At 38.6% G+C, this 22,966-nt stretch overlaps 1 protein-coding gene across 8 annotated transcripts in view; it reads right to left on the reverse strand.

The window, feature by feature from the left end:
* Window positions 1–22,966, reverse strand: part of SEMA5A (semaphorin 5A) — a 326,650-nt gene that overhangs the window by 302,091 nt on the left and 1,593 nt on the right. For 3 of the 8 annotated variants that reach the window (XM_030495648.1, XM_030495638.1, XM_030495620.1), the window contains exon 2: window positions 9,929–10,020. The exons of the other annotated variants lie outside the window; for them this stretch is intronic. The gene's annotated coding sequence lies outside the window, so the exon portion shown is untranslated. The remainder of the gene's footprint in view (window positions 1–9,928; window positions 10,021–22,966) is intronic. 8 annotated transcript variants of the gene reach the window in all.

Raw genomic sequence — 22,966 nt, forward strand, 5'->3', positions numbered from 1 at the left:
TGCAAAACTGCAAACAGCTTTTGCTGTCACATCTAAGCCAGAAAAGAAGCAAAGACAAACAGTTGGGAACATTGTAAGCACGTTGCCACAGAACATAGCACCTCAAGCTATAGGTAGTTAGGAATGTTTAACAACTAGTTAAAGTATGAGTTGGGGGGGATTTTTTTTTTTAAATACCCAGGCTTAGTTTTGCTCACACACATTATTTTTTCCCCATACTCTCTGGGAGTCCAGTTTTCAGATAGAAAATTCTCTACAAAAACAGAATAAAATTTTGTAATTAATACTTGGTGTCAAGTAGATGCAGATGTAAAAGAAACTTGGGCAAGAGCACAACCTATGGTAATGCTTTTTGATTACCAACCAGAAGAGGGATAAAAAATCTCAAACCAACTTCGCTGCAAGCATGAGAGAGGGTGGGACTCCATAATTCAGAAGAGAAGCCAAGTACAAACAAAGGAGGCTGACACTTTAGAGTACTAGATTCCAGCCTCAGTACAAAACCATTAGGTTAATGAAGATATCTAGGAAGAGAAATGTACATGCTTGTTTATTTTTATTACTTCTTGCAAAGGCTGCTTGGCTTTGTTTAGCTTCAGATATCATGGTTTCTAAAGATACAAGCTCCACAAGAGAGCACCTACCAGACTGAATCTGTAGATCCAAGTAGAGCATATTTCACCTAATGCAATCTCCCATTTCTGTGGCGATCCCAATGGTTTCCCGCAGCTGAACCACAAGGTCTCACTCCCACAGAGAGAAGACACTGCAGGAGGTACAGCTGGAGCACACCATGCAGCTGCGGGACGTGTTGGGGCTGGCCCAGTGAGACCTACCCACCGCTCAAGACTGCAGCTGCTCAGAAGCTGCCATGAAAAATGTCACTAGACAAAGCTCAGAGCTGACATAAAACAGCAACTGTATGTGTGCAAGGGAAGAGTGAATGCAGTATCCAAAGCTGCCTGTCTACGATCTAGCCTCAGTTTGTTATGATTAGTAGGTATCACCATTTGCTGATTGCCTACAGAAAACACTGGCAGATAGAGCCCAGCTTTGTATCACTGAATCCACCTGCAGAACTGGGCAAAAGTATTGACAGCGACAGCAAAGAAGGACAAGAACAGGTAAGCAACCAAGTTCCCATCATCAATAATGAAAAAAAGAAGAAATGAAACTATGAATCTTAGAGATAAATTCACAACAAATCTATCTGCATCTCAATAATCTGACACTACCTACAAGCTAGAAGAAGTAGGAAAAAAAAAAGGGGGGGAGGGAAAAAAAACACATAAGAAAATAAGATTTCTTCATTTTCTTTGTTTTACAAGAAAAAACATTCTAAAACTTAAATATTATTTATGCTCTGTCCTCATGATAACCTACTGGATGCTCATGCTAAAGAGAGGTTTCATCTACAGCCACATTCTTTTAATAGCATCTGCAGTTTATGTTCCAGGACAAGTGCCAGTAGCTAATGATCCTCCTGTTATCAATTCTCCCCAGATGGGATGAAAACTCATTTTCCTGGTCTTTCCACACAAAAAAAACCTGGCTTGTTTATTATAACTATATACATATACAAATAGTTTGGGTAGTGGAAGGCATTTACAGGATCAGGACAATCACTATGGCCAAACATAAAATTCACTTTTGGCACAGGGATTTTGCAAGCAACCTTGCCACCCTACTATTACTGTAACTGATCCAAATCCTCTGATTATAGGAATTATGCAGGGAAGGATTTACACATGGGACACCTCTATCTTAGTGTGGATTTGCATTTAATCACAAAGTATGTTTCTGCATCTAAAGAAAAGGGAACAGGTAATACAACACATACACAGATGAAACATACGTGGTTAGCGGGGGGGGGGTGGGAATGGCACAGCATGATCTCTCTGTCAGCCACAATTTTTCCACCATTTCCTTACCAACAACAGGAATGACCAGTTCAGATGACAAGCCAGAATACATTTGAGGAGTTCTGAACTCGTGTTCTTGGAATTGGGCATCACCTCCTGGGTGCTCTTTCCAAGACACCATGGATGAGTAGATTTCCTTACATTTAAACCATGAGCCACAGAAGTTAAACAGATTAGAAGCTCACAAAGAACTGATTAGGAGGGGGTTCAGGGACACGAGACATCTTAGGTGGCAAATTAAAGACAAAGGCGTGTGTCATCTAAGTAGGTGGACAAGTTATGTGAGACAGCATGAAAAATCCCTCTCCTCACTTAATAGTGAAGTGGGAACTCTGAATTCATGCAACATTTCCCACCCCCAGTAACGATGGTGAAATAAGAAAAGAAACTTGGTCTCAAGATCATAGTTAGCTTCATGAAAGAGGTATTTATTAGAACCTTTAGATATCTTTTTCTCTCACTGTACACCAACTTTTTCAGAACATATTCTGGAGGAACGGATACTTACCTGAGAATCCTATTTTGCATAGCTCTAAGAGAACACACGCAATTCATCTCACTTTCTTTTTCATTGTTAGACTTCTAACTCAAGGATATCTTTATCTTACCCCAGCACAAATTTGATTAACGGATGCAAACCTTCCACCTTTCAATTACACAGTAAATTCTGACTGCTTCATGAAACTGATTAAACCTGTCATATCCTTGCCCATAGATAACATAAAATGTGTGTTCTGGACAGAACCAATTATCTTAGACCAATGAAGGAGGCATTCTTCCTTTCTTTGAGTTTTGGGGTGAATTTTTTCATTCTTTTTTTATACCTACCAAGTCCTCTTAACTGAGGTCTTTTCACTGCAAGGACAGTGAAAAGTGAATTGTGAAACAGCACTATTAATCTCACACTTTTCACAACATCAGTCATGGATTAATTCTCTACAGGATTGTAGGCCAAGTACTGAAAGTCCTCAACAGTACAAAGTTTCTAAAGTTGAAATACTCCATAAAATATGCTGAAAGAGACTAAATGCAAACAAATATGGTGTGAACATGGGTGGTTGACCAGATGATCTCCACCAGTCCTAACCAATCTATACTCAGTGATTTTGTGACAGTCACAACAAATACACAGCACTCGCCTGTGGCATGGTGAGGAACCAAAGCCTCCTGGGAAATACAGACTACAAAGGGGAAGTGTAGTCACTGCCCAGTGCTCTTTTCCTGTCTAAAAGACCAACTTAGAAGTAGCAGGATTGCCTGGAGAAACAATTTTTGTTCTCCGTTCTGTTCAGCTGGTTTCCAAAAGAGCTGGAACCATCAGCTTTGAATAAGTAATGCACACTCTGCAGTGTCTACGGGCAAATGGCTACATTTACTTTAAACGCACTATTAAAACACAAACTTCCATGAGTTATTTGGCAAGCAGAATACATTTTCTTTCACTACTGGATATCAAATGTCAAAAAGATCCCATGGAGCCAAAACAATGAAAACAAATTTAAAAAAAAACAAAAATTCTTCTAATGCCATTAGAGCATAAAGATCTAAAGATAAATTCAGATGATATATCACATACAAGAGTTAAAGCAGAAACATTTCCACTTAGCCCTTTTTCCAAAAGGCCACTCATGCAAAAACCAATTCTCCTTTTTATTTTTTTTATTTTTTTCCTTGGTAAAATATGTGTCTGTTTGGAGAAGTGGAAAGTTTCAAATGCACAGATGTTTGTGATTGCACACTAGCAGCCTGCTGGGAACCATTACTGGTGTAGAGAGTAAAGTTATTCAATCATCTACAAGTCACTTTTGAAAACTGTTGCCCTCAGTCAAGGGGGTGATTAATGGCATCCTGCAATGACAAAGATTACCCCCTGCCCATGCAAGCTCTTTGATTTTAATGCAGTTAAGCTACTGAAGTAAACAAAGCAATTTGGGTGTTCAACTAGCTCTCCGTCTCATTAAAAATTATTTGACTAGACTAGTGGTAAAAGAATATTGCATATGTCCCCAAATTCAATTTGGCATTCTGTAATCACAGCAGCAATTACATTTGCAAAAAGTTAAGAAATTAACAGTGGCAGAAAATGGTCAACCTTTCATTAGGGACTTTCATTAGGGATTTTCATGTGTAACAAAATTAATATTTTTTAATCCCCATCATACAGCAAGCACGATTCTGTACATCTCAGAGGATAGCAGCAACTACAGTCACCAGGCAAAAGTCTCAGCAAGCATTTGCAAATTTACTGTTCAAAACCAAACAGCACTCTACCCCTCCCAACCAGGATTTCTGCAAACTGCAAGATCAACATCCCTCAAGAACACCTTCTGTGGTCTGGTGTCAGGCTTCACTTGGCAGTTCATGCTGGGGCAAGTTCTCCTTCCCTCTTTTGTACAACCAAAATGATGTGTGTGAATGCAGAGAGTTGAATTGTCAATGCATTTTGTTTCTTTATTTGTCAGGTGCACCATAACTGTTTGAGTTCAGTGTTCTTGTAGTAGAAAATTTGAACTCACAATACCTGTGAGCCCATATATGGCTACCTTTGTGTTTGGCACACATTCAGTGACAGAGACAGCTACCACAGAAGTCACAGATGGAAGCCAGCTGATTCATAGCTGGAGAAGTGCTTTGGCAAAGCTAACAGCAAACCACTGCCCGGCAGTACTGGAGGGAGTACCAATCTGGCCATGACGCGGTGATCATTTTAATTCCTGTTAAAGTGATGCAACACGACCATGCCTGAGAACTATTTACTGAGCTAACATCACCAGCTTGCTGTGATGTCCAATGCGGGCTCTTGGTCCCCACAAACCAGGCAGCGTGGAGGCTGGCTGCAGTGCTGGCTGCCAGACTGTGCCTCTGCAATGCCATACCACAACCTCAGGTGCCATTTGCAGCACGTCTGCATCACCTTCCCAGTGTACCCCACAGCCTTAACATTGTCTACTGCTGTTATCACAGAGTACAAAAGAAAAAGAAATTAGAACTCCTCATGTAAAGCAGAGCTGACAGCATGCCATCCTTGGATGTAGAAGATGTCACCAGCCACCTATTTCACAATGCACGAAAGATTGCTTTCAAACCTTCAGACAGTTATCGAAGTCTCATTTTTCATCACATTCCTCCCGACACCACCAGCCTTCCGCATCTTACAACTGAGAACAACGTATCTGTTTCCCACACATCCTGATCATCCTCTTTGCTCTGAACTCACTCCAAACCCATCTCCTAACACCCTGCTACTTCCTGACCACTCATCTTGACCTTACTTTTATCCTCCTCACACAATTTTTGAGCATCTACTCTACACATACCACAGCACTGTAACCTAAGAGAAACTGCAAAACCTGCTTACATTCAACAAAACACAACAGATGGCAGAGATGATTATTTTACTTTGTCAGCACAACACAATCAGCAACCAGAAAGTATACTAATAAATACAGTTTCCAGATCAACACAAATAATACAACTCACATACACAGATCTGATGAGCATTTTAACGTCCCACTGCCTGTTGGTACAGAACTTACAAGCAGAAGATGTTATTGTCTGGTAAATTTACTGAGAAGGGACTATCTATGAGGCCAAAAGCACAAGAAGGTGACAAAAAGAACCAAAGCTTATCAAATAGGGGTAGCGTTTTATTTTGTGTATTAACAACTAAATTAAAGGCGAGGTGGAAAGAAGCCTCCAGCCACGTTATCTTGAGAACAGATTTAATCCATACCAAAAAGGCCAAAGGTTTGCTCCAACTGATACTGTTATACAGCATTAGAACGCAATTTTTGTCACCACTCCCAGCTTTCACATTGTGTGCTCTGAATCATGGGAGAACTTACCATCTCCAGGCAGCAGAAGTCAACATAAAATAACTGTAACCACCCAAGTCTTTTTTTAACTTATTTCTAACTCTCTAACCTATCAATTTATCAACTCCCTTGCTGTATTTAATATGCAAAAAAACTTGGAAGTTTCTCAGGAAAAATAATCATACATTTCCAGCAAGACTTATCTGTATGTTGCTTTGGTTCCAAATGTAAAGTAAAATATAAGAAAATTATGTTGACTTACTAATGTATTACAAAGAGTTTTACAGTATGCTTCCTTTCTAGCTTTTGTTTCCCTACTTTCTGGTCTATTAAAAGAATTCTTTCTTTTTAGTTTTAATTATCTTCTCTTCACCCTTTCTTCATTTCTTAGTTGACAGGATATTACTGCTTATGGAAAGTGCTCTTCGATAAACAGGATCACTACTTTAAAGCTGCAGTTAGTTCTTTACTCACGTCCTCCCTTGAAGCAGTTGGCCATTGAGCAACTACTCTTCTGAAGGAGTTTCATACACAAATTAAATTTCAACAGTCAAAACCAAAGCATTAACTGTTACAGTAAAACCTGAACTTCACTATCCAATGAAGCTACAGATACTGAAATCTAAATATCTGAAGTCAGCGTTAATGGATTTCTGTGCCACTTCCATTACAACTTTCTTATTTGACCTCTGCAAGATGTATCCTGTTTTAATGCAACGGACAAAGTAGAAGAGACACACAGCCTTTCTAGTTGAGATTTCTTTGTTAAAGCTGTTCTTAACTGCTAGCAGATGCAGCTTTTTACAGCTTCATCTTGAATGATGTTTTCTCAGATAAAAATCTTCTCCAGTCTGTTACACATACACAAAAGTTGAGAAATTTCATTGTTTTTAATTATGTTTAGAGGAAATTGGATAAGGGTGATCTGACAGCATCAAGATAACAGAAGAGTGTTTAGAAGTCAATAAATGCTGTTAATGATTTCTGTCTGATAGCTAAAATTCCAATTTTAGCTTTCCAACAGTCAGGAGACTGCAAAAAACTCAGTAAGGCATCAGATAAAGAAAAAAAGCACCCGACTGCCCAGTCAATAACAACCCTGAAATTATAAAAGCAGAAAGATGTGGAGTTTACTGAAGACAGTCCAGGTGTTAATCATACAAGAAAATTGCTTGCTCTTCTCCCCCTCACCCCCCTTTTTTCTTTTTTAAATAAAAAGCTTGCTTTTTTCCCAGCAGTGTTTACATATAGCTAAGGCAGTGAGTTCTTACAACATCTTGCGTTTTCAAATGTCATTCAAGCTGTTAGTCAATCTGTCCTAAAATGTCACATCGTAAAAAAACAGTCGTGTTTTCTACTTCTCATGCAAGTCTTCGGTTGCCACCTAAACAAGTAAAATAGAGGATTTTTTCCCATATCTAAAGTTAGTGTTAAAACTAACAACAATACAGGTATAATTTATTTCTGTGAAGTTTTTTATAAAAAGAGATGAACTACCTCTTTTAGATGAGCCACGGAGATGAATCAAGAACACTTCACTCCTGCTGGGTTCTTTTACTGAGAAGCACAGGGGCTGAGGGACAGGGGGGATGGAGAGCATCCAGAAACAAGCTCTGCCTTCAAGAGTTATCACAAGCCCTCCAGCTAGGTCAGCACTATCACTGTATTTGAAATAGGCATTAAATTGGTCATTTTTGGGGAGGGAGGTGGTGTTGGTTTTGAGGGGTTTTGTCATTGCTGGGTTGTTTTGTGTTTTGTTTGTTGTTTGTTTTTTTAACAAGTCTTAGAAAACAACGAGAACTTTTTAAAAAAGAACGACTGGAGAAACCAAAGCTCTTATGCAATTTCCTAGTAGAAATGTGGTTTTCTACTATTTAAGTCGCTGTCCAGATAAACCCCAGAACACCATCAGGATTTTTTTCTTTATCAGAGTATTAGTAGCTCCTAAGTGCTTTCTTAAAAAGGAAAAATTAAGTTCACTGAATTTCAACGTAATTGACCTATTTACCTATATAGCACCTTCCACTGAAGCAGTCTGAACTCCTTTACAAAAGGTTTTGCAAACATCATGTATAAATGAATTTCTCCCCTTGACAGGAGAAAGGCATTATAGGCCTGTATTTTTTTAATCTAATCTATTACATGTTATTTCTTTATTTATATGTCACTATTATAGGTATCATGCTAAGATAATAACTGTAACTTCAGTAGATTCCAACACACAGTACTCAGCTTTCCCAAAATTCATTCTGTGCTATATATTTTCTTAGAAGGTTCTTTTTGGTGCTTTGCATTTACTGCTTCCCTGCAGGGCAAGAACAAGAAACATGCACACAAAAATTTCCCTTGGAAAGTAAACCAGATCTGCAGAACCCAAACTATTCTATGATTCCTGCTTCAAGCTAATGCAGTAAGTTTCATTGTGGCTGATGCGCCTGTAACGTCATTCACTCCCATGGCAGTATGGATGTAACGTCTGCCTCTCCAAAATGTCAGTAAGAAACCAACATCCTTGCGGCACCACAAAATACCACAGGCATTTTAAGGTCAGATTTATTTTGGCAGGCAAAAGCCTACTTTTCTTCCCCAAACCAGTTACTTATTTAGTGTTCCCACAACAGCAAAGACTTATAACTGAAATAAAAATCCAAACTTGCTTAGGCCACTGGGCTTAGGTTTACTGAGTTAAACTTCAATTTCCATAAAAACATGAAGTATTTGAAACTTAGTATTCCATAGATGAAGAGGAACCAGTGAAATTGTTCCTGCTTGATCATTCCTTTAGCATGTGGTGGAAAGGTAGGCTACCATAGAGATGCTGGCCAATATTCCACTCCCAAATCCCTTCCTCTTCCCTAAGGGCTGCTCTGTGAAGGCACAAAAAGGAGAAAAGAGAACACCATTCTGAAGGCCCACCTTCTGAAAAACTGTCTTGTAATGCTAGGAGAGTGGGGGGAGGGGGGGGGGACCGTAATCACTTAAAAATACCTTTATTAAGCATTTTATATGTAGTTTTCCCCCCCTCAGCTTTCAAAGCACAAGTGTCGCTCTGATTCCACCACTATTTTGAAGCCTGCCACTAACCTGCTATGGCATATAATTAGAAAAAGCCTCTGCCATGAATTTTTGGACAAATTATGCTTCTGCCTTACCCACTGTACCTGTTGATTCACACTTCTGTACAAGTGAATAGCTTTCTCTTTACTGTAGCAGTGAATATTACATCTAAAAATACAATCTCATTACCTAAACTCTTAGAAGTTATACTAAATGAAAATATTAGACATCATTTAAACTGAAGAATTTTTTTATTCCCCAAGAAGCTAAAATACAACTATTCAGTATGACAAAGAATTATGAGAATCTATGCTTTTAAAAATATGTCAGCAAAGCAATAAAAATCTGCAGACAAATCTGAAAATGTGGAACATAAGTCTCTTGCCTTACTTAAAAATTGTTTAATAGCCAGAAGTCAGTCCTTCTAGTGGTAACCTGGGGGGGGGGGGGAAGCCAACAAAAAAACCCCACCATACTGTTTGAATTTTTTAAAAGTATGGTCATATATAGTTGAAATATAACAAATAGAGGAAACATTCTTTTTTTTTTTCTAGTTGTTTGTCCTCTAAGACATTATTTACGTACACACAAAGTTCTGTTGTCTCTCTCTTGCATCCCCTTCCACACACACAGATATATATATTGAGAGCAAGAAAGAGAAAGAAACACGTTGTTGTTACCACTTTGAAAACAAACACAGGGACTAACACCTATGCTCAATAAATAAGTCATAAGAAAATCTTATCTTATTTCTACAGGTCATTCCAATGGGTTTTAAAGAGACCTCCTGCCCACAGTCCTTAAAAAGCCTGTGTCCCTCTATTTTTCAGAAAGGGGCAGATGGCGGCACAGGACAATGGAAAGAAAAAGTCAATACAGACTTTTCACACACAACTAATTAGAACCTACTGTAATATGCATAAATATTCAAGCAATTAATCAAACCATAATACCCAAGTTCTGCTTTTCCTTGAGCTTTACATTCCCTAATACAGGGTATAGCACTTCAAGTTTATTTGGCCAAGCACTATTGGAACACTACGAGTAAAATAATATAATGTGAAATGAATCACTCTCCCACCAACTCACTGGGTGTTTATACATGTGATCAGAAATAAGTCTGGATCTACTTACACTCCCAACTGAAGTCAGCTGGAATTGTGCCACCAACTTCCATTCACGCAGGACCGTGTTAGACGTCTCTGGCCAAGACTTTGTTTTAATATCTATGAAACACATTGTACATTTTGGTGTCATATAAAAAACAACAGTAATAATGATAAGTCAGCCTTGCATAAAACCATAAAATGTTTAAAATAAATATTTTAAGACCTGCTTGAATAAGACAGGGTACTGAATACTACATAGTGCTTGTGACCACTTGCAGTATCATATCCAGCATACAATGCTAATTATAGTTTTCTGGATGAATGCCCACTGTAGGATATGCTATTTTTACTGAGTTCTGACATGTCCATCCAATGGCATATCTCCACTTCTGAAATGGTACCGTAAGGCTATTAAAGCTTCCAGTTACCACTTGGCTCAAAACTGCAAACTTCTACAAAGCCCTTTCACAAAACTCTTCTTCATACTCTGATTGACTTTACATAAGAGAACTTAAGAATAAATCCAAAATAAATATCTGGAAACAGTATAACTAGCAGAGGTCAGATGGGGTGTATATCAGTCTTCCTTCCTCCCCCCAAAACCTCTCTCATCAAAACTCAAAATAACAGTGTTTTACATGTATTATTGCAACTTTCAGTTCAGTGCACAGGAAAATCATACAGAAATAGCCTACACCTTCTAGTTAGACTTTTCCAGGGATCTATACTATACTAACCACACCTGCCTCTGTCTTACTAACTGGCAAAATAGAACCAAAAATGTAACAAACATGCTGATAAATGTATTACTATATACCACATAAGAATATGGATGCTGGGGATCACCATTAATCAAGTTTCATTTTAGACCAGTAAGTCACTGAGAACAATGGACTATTGAGTTTTATGTAAAGGTTTATATTACAGAGCTGTTGTCTAGTTTTCCCAAGGAGATGTTTTTAACCAAGGTACAGAGTCAGCAAGTTTGGAATGAGCTTTAGCAATTAAGGTTTAAGGTTTCTACCTTTCTACCCCTTCTTCCTTCACCTGCCACATTTCAACAGGTAGACTGAGAGGTGTGTTCCATTATGACAGATCTTAATACATTTTTAATCATAGAGACTTAAATGGGAGCATGGTTTTTGGCATGCGTCCTGAAGCAAAAATAAGATCTATCTTCTGCCAAAATCTCCAATGAAGACAATGCCAACAGTTAAGGGGAAATGTCAGCCAGACACAGCACTTGAAGCAAAAAATCCCCCTGAGAAGGAAAAAGTCTTTATTAAATTAAATGCAAATTTTTCATTCTAATATATTTGATTTGGTTTTGCAGATTTTCTCAGGTATGCTTAATTAAACACAGTCATCAACACCAACTTTGTTCAAAAGAGCAATTAATGAATATGGCACAGAAGCAGCTAAGCCCTGGAGGAGTCTCTGACATTTGTTCATTGTGAAGACTGTTCATTAATTGCCCCCTTTGTTCTAAGCCTCCTAATGATATTTTTGACACCATACTACAAGTCATTGTGACTTATTCCTCACAGCTAGTGACATCTGCACTATGTTAAGTTAATAAAGCTACCTTTGAAAGATTTTCAAGAAGATATTTACAGACATAGGGGAAAAAAGGTCTGAATGTGCTGACAGTGGAATAAGGAAGCTGTATCGAAATTATATATCAATATATCAGTATATATTATATATTTCAATAGATTATATATGTATCAAAATCTCCAAGTACAGTTTGTATTACAGAGAACTTCACCAAAGATTTTGTATTCCATATTCACCATAATTAATGGAACTTGGCAGAAGTCCACCATGATATTCCAACATATTTGAACTGTGCTCCCACACCAAATTGAACCATAATGCTTCACAGGACTTCTGCTGATCACGGGTTCCGAGACAACTGAGAGGATTGACTTTTTGATTGCTTCAGCAAAACCACTGCTCCCCCCTCCCCAAGAAAATAGAAGAATAAAAGGTGGAGAGTAAAGGGTCTGGTTCTGGGTTATGAAGTAACAACACTGAACCAAAGATCTCCCTCCAAGAATTAAAAAAAGGCTGTTGTCATTTCACACTTACTTCTGGAACTCAAAAGAGATAAGGCCATCCCATAAATTTAAGCACGTACTCAGTGTGCACTTTGTAAGTTTGAAAAATTAAAATTTGTTAACCTCTATAACATCTCCATAGTATCATATCATCCATGGTGGAGTTCTACTGCAATGCACATCATAATTCACAGAAGCACAAACAGAAAGCAAATAACAAATAAGCTGCAGGGAAAGTTCATACCTGAAGAACAGCAGAGAGCCCTGTAGATCCACAGACCTTCAACATGCAAGTGAAAACAGCATCCACCCTCAGAACTGGTGACATTACTTCAATTATCCTGACCCAGTTTTCCAAAGTGAGATTTAGTTTCTGTAATTCATATTATATAGCAACTCCTTCTGCCTGCCAATTATTTACATTAACACAGCCATCAAGTTTCATGCAGTTTTATATGTGAGAAACTCTATGTAAAGCATTTCATTAGCTAATTGTATACCTTTACATACTTAAGAAAAGTAGCACAACAGCTACTTTGTGGATATGATTAGCTGGAACCTTGTTTCTTGATTGAGTCCAAAAGGAGTCAGATCCTATGAACAGCCAAGGCAAGCCAAAAAAGGTAATGCTGCGAGCCCGAGTGGGGTGCTGGGTGCGTAGTGGTGGAGAGAAGATGGAAGAAAGGGTTTCACATTTTTGCAATTGCCCATATGCGGTCTACTAGCTCCCACCACACTGTTCTAGAACACAGAGGCTCTGGTTTTCTTTGAAGCTTTCCATTCCCACTCATCCAAAACATCCTCTCCCATCTCTTCTTTCTACCAGCTGTTTCTCCCCTCTTGCCCACTGCTTACCTCATCTTTACTCCTTGAATGAGGCATTAATAAATAATAAATAATAATAATAATACCACCCACCCAAACAACAGCAGGTGCCCTTCTCTGTACTGAGCTTCAGAACACAAAGCAGCAGGACAAAAAACAGAGCCACAAGGGTGACAGCAGGCTCCTGCCAGCCTGAGCACCCCTGCCTGCACAGAGTCCAGCAACTGCAATAAACTCAATCTGGGCTACCACAATGCAGGACAGGGTGACCTGCATGTCCTAGGTGTGACAGAGGTAACATGACACTTGGCACAGCTTCTGATGGCTAACTGAAGGCTGAGTTTGCACATGGCTTGCTGACTTGCTAGATAGAAAATTCACAACAGGCTCTCATCTTTGATGGATTAGTCGGAGAGGGATCAGCAAACCACACCAGCACGGCTATTCACACCTTTTTATTTATATGCACAAAAGAAACACTTGAGTATCTAGAGAATCATTTGTTCATTAATACATTTATTATTAGCAAAATGCCCTGCTAATACAGAGTACCCAGGCCTGATTTAGGCCTTAAGCATCATCCTGCATATGAGAGATCTAGCAGAATTAAGCCAAATTACTAAACAACAAATCAAGGGATATTGTGATGTTATTTTTTCTTTCGCTTTAAAACATACACAGAGCAAAAAGGAACTCAACAGAGCATAAAGAGCTCATTTTATTATTATTGCTATACTAAAAAGTAGATAACTCTGTAGAACATTTATTTCCAAAATCTTTTGGACCATGAAGCAGTGCTAATGTCAACCCTCAATATCCTACCCCTTTCATTTGCATTAAGCAATCTAACTTTCATTTGAGAACCCTACAAAAGCAACATATATTGTACGTTATCTCAAATAATGTTTTAAGACTTATTGATCCCACTTTGGGGTTTACAGCTGCAGTTCAAGGTAATCGAATGGGAAATAACCTAAAGGATGTAGAAATTAAAACGTAACAACTGTACTTGTATCTTACACAGACTTAATCGCAGCCTACAGCAAGAGTGCATGGCAATATCAAACCAGAGGCAAACTACAAAGAAACACTTGCACCTACAAAGTGTTCATCAGCTTTCAGAAAAGTATATTAAAGACTCAAACTTCCATGTACATTCTTATTACTGTAGTCCAATTAACTTGTCAATGTTTCTGGTCCACCTAAATTAAGATAACTTCATAATTTACCTAAATTTTACTGATTCAATTGTATCTTCTGAATTCATTCGAATCACATCATGACCTCTGCCTTCAAAAGATCCCACTGTAGTCATCATGAAGGATTCATTTAAATTACATTTATTCATTTTTTTCCACTCTCCAGCAAAGGTTGCTCCATTCTTCCTCAGAGTCCAGCTCGCCAGAATAAAGTTAAGAAGTCTATGAATTTTAGATATTACACGATCAATATTTGATGCCAGCATTTCTTTGCTCTTCAAAGAGACGAGCTCTTCAGAGCTCAAAATAAAACCATCAACTACCAGAACAGTGTCCTGATCTCTATTTCAATTCACTTTGTCTATTGGCACAATCTTGTGCACTAACCACTAGACTGAAGCTGGTACATTCTACATGAAAGGCCTCTGCCCTTCCACTATCATTTTGTTTGTCTGGGATGCTACAGCAGCATTTTGACTAAACAAACAAAAGGAGCACATGTTCTAGCAAGTACCACCGTTGGACAAACTGGAATATAAAGTAAAAATGTGTGTGTGAATGCATATGTGTGTACATATATAGAGAAAAAAAGCATCTACACACACATGCACCCCTATATGTATATATATATATGTATGAACTGGAAGGTAAGGTTAATTTTGACCATGCATGTAGTAAACCAGAAAACATTTATAAACGCTGTTTGCAAGCAGTTCTTTAAGAAGTTACAAGTATCACAGATACATTTTATAATTAGTATAAAGCTTTTAAATTACACTATTTTACTGTGAGGAGGGAGCATTACTATGATCCAGTCACCTAACTAGAATGATTTTGGTCACTGAGCCCCACCCAACAATTCCTACACAGAAGTTATTGCTCCAATGAGTTTTGTCTATCATAACCTACATTTAATTCTAATGCATTTGTCACACATTACTAACATATCTATCAACACCCTAGTTTTACTACACATTCATTATGCTTGATCTTTCGTTGATGTTTTAGAACCTTGAACAAACTGAACACATCACCTGCAGGATACAGGCAGCTTCCAGTCAACAGGAAGGCTAGAGGAAGGCAGTTAACTAGCATTTCCAGCTTACTTCATGATACACTGCATAAGACACCAGAAACCTCACTGTTTTGATGGTTCTGCACGGCGACATGCATCCTCAGCTTCACAAGCTGAGCTATAGTAGAATGCAGTGGGAGCAATCACACCAGACAAACAAGTATGGACTTTGTGTGAACAGAGATTCCATCCATAGATGCCCTGGGGCAAGGATGCTATATTTTCATTCATTTTTGAATGGCCAGGTCTACCACCAGAAAAACTGATAATGGAAAATTGATGCAACAGCTTTCTCTGGTGATAAGCTCTTGGGACCAAAGGATAAGGAGCACAGTTATCAGCCTACGTGCTGTTAAAATGGTGAGAATATCTTGGGAGCTACTACTGCAAAAAGAAGCTAAATGAAACATTGCAATAGAAGATACCAATAGTTTACATACCAGTTGCCATTGCTAAGGCTGAAGACATTACTCATTGCTTCCTCCCTGGTGAGCTGCCTACAAGAGCAATTCCAAACTCTTTTCAGTCACAGTATGACATGTAAACCTGAACAATATAATGCTAAATCTTGTTAACTCGAATCCTTACGACTTGGGAGTCACAAGAGTAAGACTCCCGTAAACACTCCAGTTCACATAAGCATAATGCTTGTAGGACTAGATATACAATGATAAAAGTAAAGCCAGATTCTACTGTGAAGTCAAAGGCATTTTTTTCCTCTTCTTCATATTTTGGAATGCAGGGTGGCATTAGAAGTACCTAAAAGACAACATGCCTGCTCATTGCAGGGGGGTTGGACTAGATGACCTTTGAAGGCCCCTTCTGACACATACTATTCTATGATTCTATGAATGATATTCAGGATCAGCCAGACAATTTTTCCTAAGATTGATCATCTCAGTTATCAACTGTCTATAGATATTCATACAAACACTCACAGAAACACTGTTCTTCACATGAAGATTGATTTGTAGAAAATAACTTTTTATGTGGAAGCAAGAACATTCAACACATACACAATTTCTTAAAAGGCTTAGAATGTTTTAGTCACCAAATAAGCAAGAAGGAAAAACAAGGGACTCAAACATGCCATAAAGCAACACTTCCCACAATGCAGAAAGTGCCAATGGGAGACAAGCACCTGGCTTGGCAAGAGGTGAACCAGGCTGCTAGTTAAAAACAGGAATCTCTAACTTCTCAGGTTTCATCTGTAATCGAATTCTCTAGAGCTGACCTATGGCTACAGATAAATCTTTGAAAGTGCCAGCATGCACAGAGAACTGGGAACACGTGGTGTTAACTGCTCTACTCACTTCAAATGCCATTTTCAAAATTTTCAGTGTTGGCACTGTTAGCAATTTAGGGCTTATAAAAAAGGTGAAGTTTGATGAGAGTAGCAAGAAAACAAAAAAAAACCCAAACCAAACCAACCAACCAAACAAAAAACCCCACAACTCTTTTAAAGGAATTTTTAATGGAGAATGCTAAATCTACAAAATTAACAAATACATGCAATTATGAACCGGGCCTGATTTCTACAAATGATTCACAGTAGATCAAAAGGTAAGTTAAGCATGTGAATTGTTCCCCGCAAACAAATGGAGCTCCCTATATTTGCAGTTATGCAATTCTTATATTTCCCCTTATTAAAATATTAGTGATATCCCTCTGCAACAAACTAGTTCTTTTTTTAACTTTCTGGAAAAGAAAAAAAAACCAAAAAAAAAACCAATTGCAACACAGCATCTCTACAAGTGAAGTCAAAGGACACACTGTCAACAGCAATCACATAAAAAGACCGTGTGTTTTCCCAAGAGGCAGACAGCCTATTGCAGGCAATGAGTTCACATGGGTACTCAAAGGAAAATAACACATTTGCTCAGGCTACTTTAAGAGCACTTTATGATTATGACTTTGAGAGACAAATATAAAGACTTAAGTTAGTCTTTAAGAATTAAGTGTTTACTTCTAGTTCAAGACTATTTTTCTTCAAACCCTGATACTGATCTCGTTGGCCTTCAGATTAAATAAATTTGCAAAATAGTTTTCCCTTCCAGTTACAGATAAGTAAGCAAAAATGGAATTTTCTGATAAAAGCTAGTTGCAAACTCAGTTACGGAGAGGATACTGAAGAAAGAAACCGAGTCCCTCCACCTAGACCATTAATTTAAAAGAACAGACAACAATGGCAAAAATAACAGTGCAGAAAAATCAGATGCAGAGCTCAGATCTCTCTTTTTGCTGTTGTTGCTAATTACGCTTTTTTTGTTGTTACCAGCAGTTAAAGGATGATGTCCAAGGTACACTCATTTGTCTTCAATAAAGACTTATTTAGTGCTTCAGGTAAGGAGTCTCACACTATGCACTCAGGAAAGCAAGAGGAGATAAATTGGAAAATCTTGCAATTCTCAACGGACAATTCAGGTGAGCCTGTAGACTCTGACCAAGCTTTACAACAGCATTACATCATTTGTACAAGTCTCCAGGGCCCAGGGTAACAGCATTTTAGGTCTCGCCCACAATCATTAAGAGAAACTTTTCTCCCAACAAACATGATCTTCTTCACCTCTCACGTGACTCTAGATCTGTACACATGAACTCATGCTTTTGGCAAATCAATGTAGAACAGTTATGCCGTTTTAGGCTATCAAGTCCAATAGCACATATCAGAATCCATTACCATTTTTCAACAGAGTAAAACTGACAGACAAGCTCTGGAAGACTAAGCTCCAGTTTTTAACAGGTTATTACCTTGAATTTCCCCACTTCCTGACACACTCAAGGGCACTGCAATGAGGTGTTGCATCTCAGTACCTCAGTCCTCAGCAGATGAGTTTAGACTGCTGGTGAAGATGCGCATACATCTGTTCCTCAGTCCATTTGCAACCTCCACAAAAGAGCCTGTTGCTTCTTATAGAACTAACATAACAAGAAGCTGCATGAACACGCTGTAAACCAATGAGGCAAAATCCACCAGAACTCTTCTGCCAGTCCTAAATTTCATTGTCATTTGAGGGACTAATCAGAATTTTTATCTGCACACACAATTCCTCCTCCCCTCTCCTTCCTCACCTGATAATACCCATTGCACACCTGCAGTATGGAGCCTTACTGGGATCTGTGGCTACGGATACTTCAAAGACAAAAAGTATTTTTAAGAGGATCAGTTCCCTAATACTGTTTACAGTATGACTCCACGTGAAGACTTACACTGGCACAACTAAAAGGACCCAGTAGACAACTGAATGACATAAAGACCCAGAATTGCCAAGGAGGACAACAAAGTACAGCAACACTCTGACTGGCATAGCATCCTTCACCTATATCTGCCTGCCTTCAGGGAACACAGCATATAGTGGTTTTCAGGTCACAAACAGAAGCTTTTATTAAAGCAGAGGAATTAAGAGGGGTGTCTGTTTGCTTGGGGTTTCCTGAAGTATTTTATCAAGTGAGTCAGAATATGGATTTGCAGTGTCAGAAACAAGTGCAAAAGACACCACCACCACCAACATGGTCTTTATCTACTTCAGCATCGCATCTAGTTCATAAAGCTCATAAAGGTCATTAAAATCTTGGCCTACCCCAGGATGATAGGCCCTGAAGAGCACTATCAGAAAAGAGTCCTCTCTATTCCCTTCCAAAGCTAATATCCCATCATTTGGCTAAATTATGAGTTTTGGCTAAACTGTAAATCTCATGTTGCAGTACCGGGTAATATTAACGCTAGCAGCAATTTTGAGCACTTACTCTCTCCTGGACTTTCTTATTAAGTATTTCAATATCATTGCTTAGGTTTAAAAATCAGCAAGGAAAAGCATGCACTGGAGCAAGAGAATCTAGATAAAAATTAGAATACACACAGTTTTTGATGATAAAATCTAACAAAACAACCATATAACCCTACTGCAAGTTCAGAATAAGAGAGCAAACAAGACATAACAGAAGAGGCCACCAACAACTGAACTCCAATTAAGGAATATACCAGCCCAGTGACCTGTTGAGGATCCCTTTTCACTGCCTCCAACTTTGACTCTGACTTAGTAAAGAAATCCTAAAAGTTTGCCAAATTTTGAGAGACACAAGGCAATACACATGACCTATTCCTCCCATAACTGGCAAGGACAGTTTTCCTTAAGTACTCAGCAATTTCACTTTTATCAGACAAGGTCAACAGAAAGGGCTTCATGCTGTATGTCTTCTTCCATACCAAAGCGATTCAGCAGTGCTTCTAGGATACACTTCATAACTAGGGGAGGTTTCCAATGCAAATGTTATTGGGCTTCCAGTGAAACCATGTGATTGAAATGATCCAGATTATTAAAACACACACACACACACACACAAAGAAAAAAAAAAAAAAAGGCACCAGGAATTTCTGAAGTGACATTATGCCAGAGAAAACACGATGCAGAACAACTGTCTAAACGCTTTTAAAACCACACCACCAATATTCGTTCGCATACCTTTGTCTATAGAGTTCACCAGCAATAGAAATGAATGATTCAGCAACAATCTTGCTGTAGGTCAGAAGAACAAGGCTGAAAATTATTAAGGTACTTTCTAGCTACAGAGGCCTTAGAGTTAACTTTACATTAAGCATCCTTAATTCTCAGTAAAACCCAAGCCTAACCAGAAAGCACACTTCAATAGCATTCTGGGTTTCCACCTAGACTAGCAATTCAGAGAGGAAGGCAGCAGCAGAGGAAGCAGCTCAATTTTGAAATTCAGAGAAGGGGTGAGGAAAAGAAGATGGGAAAATGTCACAATTTGCAGTATAGCCCACATCTTCAGGCCATCCAGTTGACATTATAAGTCAATCCTGCCGCCATCACGTATGCTCAGAGTCATTTATCACATGTATTTAGTAAAGCCTAAGAAAGCATCCCAGTATTAAAGAGAGAGAGAGGACAGCAGCAGGCTACATTTTAGCATTCTGAAAGTTATTTCTGTAAGCTTCTACACCAAATAGTGCCAAGACTGTTTCTGTTGTCAGAAATTAGGATCCAACAATTCTAAGGTACACTGGAGCACAGGGATATAACCTGATTTTAAAAATTGGAAAAGGAATGAAAATCTGTATTACCTTGCTATCACACAAGAAATTTTGTAACACACATAAGCTAATTAGGAAGAAGTTTGGAAATTAGAGTGCAGCTGACACATTACACGACATTTAAACTTCTTCTATAGCCAAACATTTAACCTGTTTGAAAAGAAAAGATAGCCTTTTCCACTGAGTTTTAACAGTTGATTTAAACTCAAGAATTTCACCTGCAGAGGCCTCAGTGCAGACTTTACATCAATCCCAGCTTCCTGCTACTATCACTGACAAACACCTGCTCCTCCGTGAAGCTGCCTAACTTTCTAATATACACTAGGACACAAGTACAACTTTCTTCCTAAAAGGTCCCCAAATAGAGATTCATTTTATTAATATATTTCTACAAAAAATGATGAGTATGGACATAAAGAGTTGATTTATACAGCAGACAAATAGATTGCATCAAAGTACCTCAGGGAAAACACACATTTGAGGATAAATGCATGAACAAATCCACTAAATGACAAAAGATTTACATGCTTTGGAATATACATTCTAGCAAAAAGTCAAGAACAGGACGTTAACTAGACATTAACTTGGGGTCATTCACTTGGTTTACATTTGCTACCTTCCTGACAAGTGTTAAGCATATGTGCTATACTCAGATGCAACCTGGCAAATTTCATAGAATCACAGAATGGTTAGGGTTGGAAAGGACCTGAAGATCATCTAGTTCCAACATAATCGCACACATTTAGGAAGGAAACGAAAATAAAACCCCCCACCTTTTTTTGGAAGCAGTTTGGTGTTTTAACAGCAACAGATCTAACAGCACATTGCTCCTCAGCTGCACAGCCAAGCTGTGAAGGCTCTCAAGGCTCCTGCAGGAATAGCAGAGAGCAGACTGCCACCTGTCTTTCACAGCTCACAGCAGCAACGCTGCAGCCTGGAAACTAAAACAAACCTACCGTGTACGCTTGACAAACGTACCTCAAAAGGGTCAGTTTGAAAAACGGTTCTAGTGTTTGACAAAAACAACCCACATCTTCCTTTGAAACAGTTACAGCTTTATGAAACGCATTAGGAAAGAGCAAATGTCTAGTCTGTAAATTAAAACTGTTTCTGAATAGGAATGTACACACATGTCAAAGAGGATAAAAGGATGATAATGAAGAGAAACAGGCTGATTAACAGTAATTTGGAGAACTCAGCACTGACAAGAACATCTCCATAAAATGTTACAGAAAATGAGAAGTTCCTCAGTGCTGCTTCCTATAATTACGGCAGCAGCAATACCAATCCATCTCAGGAGCTGTAGTAACTTTAGAACAAGTATTACCAAATATCAAGATCATATCAAAATTTTATAAGCCAGATGTTAAATCTAAAGCTAAATCAGAGGTCATTGCTATTCAGAAATCAGTCATCACAACATATTAACTCATTTTTAGATACTACTCTACATTAAATAACACAGTACTGGATCACACACACCCTCCTCCCCACTATCAGCCAATAGTACTAGTAGGTGTGTACTACCATCAACCGATAGTACTAGTAGTACACACCTACTACCAACTGATAGTACTACTGCTATCCACTTACATGTCCTACAGCATAGACGTAACCCCCAGCTCACACAGCCCTTGCAGACCAGAGTGCAGCAAAGAGGCTCCTTCCACTCATCCCGGGAGCTCAGCTGCTCCCTTGACTGAATTCCTCCACACAACTTCTAGCACAGAAACTGAAGTTCACAGGAGGGTTATGTGTCATTTCTGCAGTTCATGGCTTGTAACGTATAGTTTACTCACTGAAAAGTAATGAGCTTCACTCAGTGAAAATCCTGTATTTGTGCAAGACTACATCAACAAGAAGTTAGAAGCCACGTGGTTTCCCCAAGTAGCTGGGGGAAAGAAAAAAAAAACCCCACACAACTCTCTCCTGAAAACAGCAGCAATACCTAGTTACCACCCTTTGCATCCCTGCCCAACAGGAAATGAGTACAGCAAACCTGATATAACCAAAGTTTATGGATCATTACAAAGTGCACGAGCACTCCTACTACTTCTAAGTATTTTAAGAAAACAGCACTGGTTAAAGATTAAAGGAAATGAGACACTACAGCTATTCATGCCTTCAGCTTCCTCAACCAAAACAAAACTGTTACAACATCCTAAGGAATAAGCAGTACAACTTAAAAGCAAGTGTTTATGCTACTTAGATCAAAACAACCTCTTGAACAGAAAAGTAAACTGCCACCCTCCAGAGCAAAATCTTAGCTCTCAGCAGGACTCCTCACAGCTGTTCGGCATTAAAATGAGAAAATGAGATGAATCCATTAGTAAATGTCATAAAGCTGTATTATCAGTACCTGCTGGAGAGGAAGGTGGGAACACAGCACAAAATACAGAAGCCTACCAAAATCTAAATCACTAGACTAAGCAACGTACCCCAGGCCATACCTCAGCTTTTCAAGGCAGCAATGCACTTTTGATTGACTATGCATTCTATAGAATGACATCACCAAGTTCAACAATTCTTAGTAAGTCAAACTTCGCTAAACTGAGTCAGAGTCTTACTCACGTAACAACCAGAAGATGCTGAAACCGCTGGAACTAAGATCTGAGTGCAATTTTCATTATGAAAAATTCTATTTTTACTAGCTGGGCTAGCATCACACCAGCTTTTCACACAAAAAATTCAGACCCAGAGCAGTCATTCAGCTATCCAAAAACACAGTTTTGAAACACTACCTTAGGGCTGCTGGAGCCCACTATTACTGCAACTTTAACAACAGTTTTTAGGTTTAGGATGTTTTTCTTCACTGTAATCTTGCAAATTCTAGCCATTCACGAGGGTACCT

This window comes from Strigops habroptila, chromosome 1 (genome assembly GCF_004027225.2).
Source record: "Strigops habroptila isolate Jane chromosome 1, bStrHab1.2.pri, whole genome shotgun sequence".
Taxonomy (NCBI): Eukaryota; Metazoa; Chordata; class Aves; order Psittaciformes; family Psittacidae; genus Strigops; species Strigops habroptila.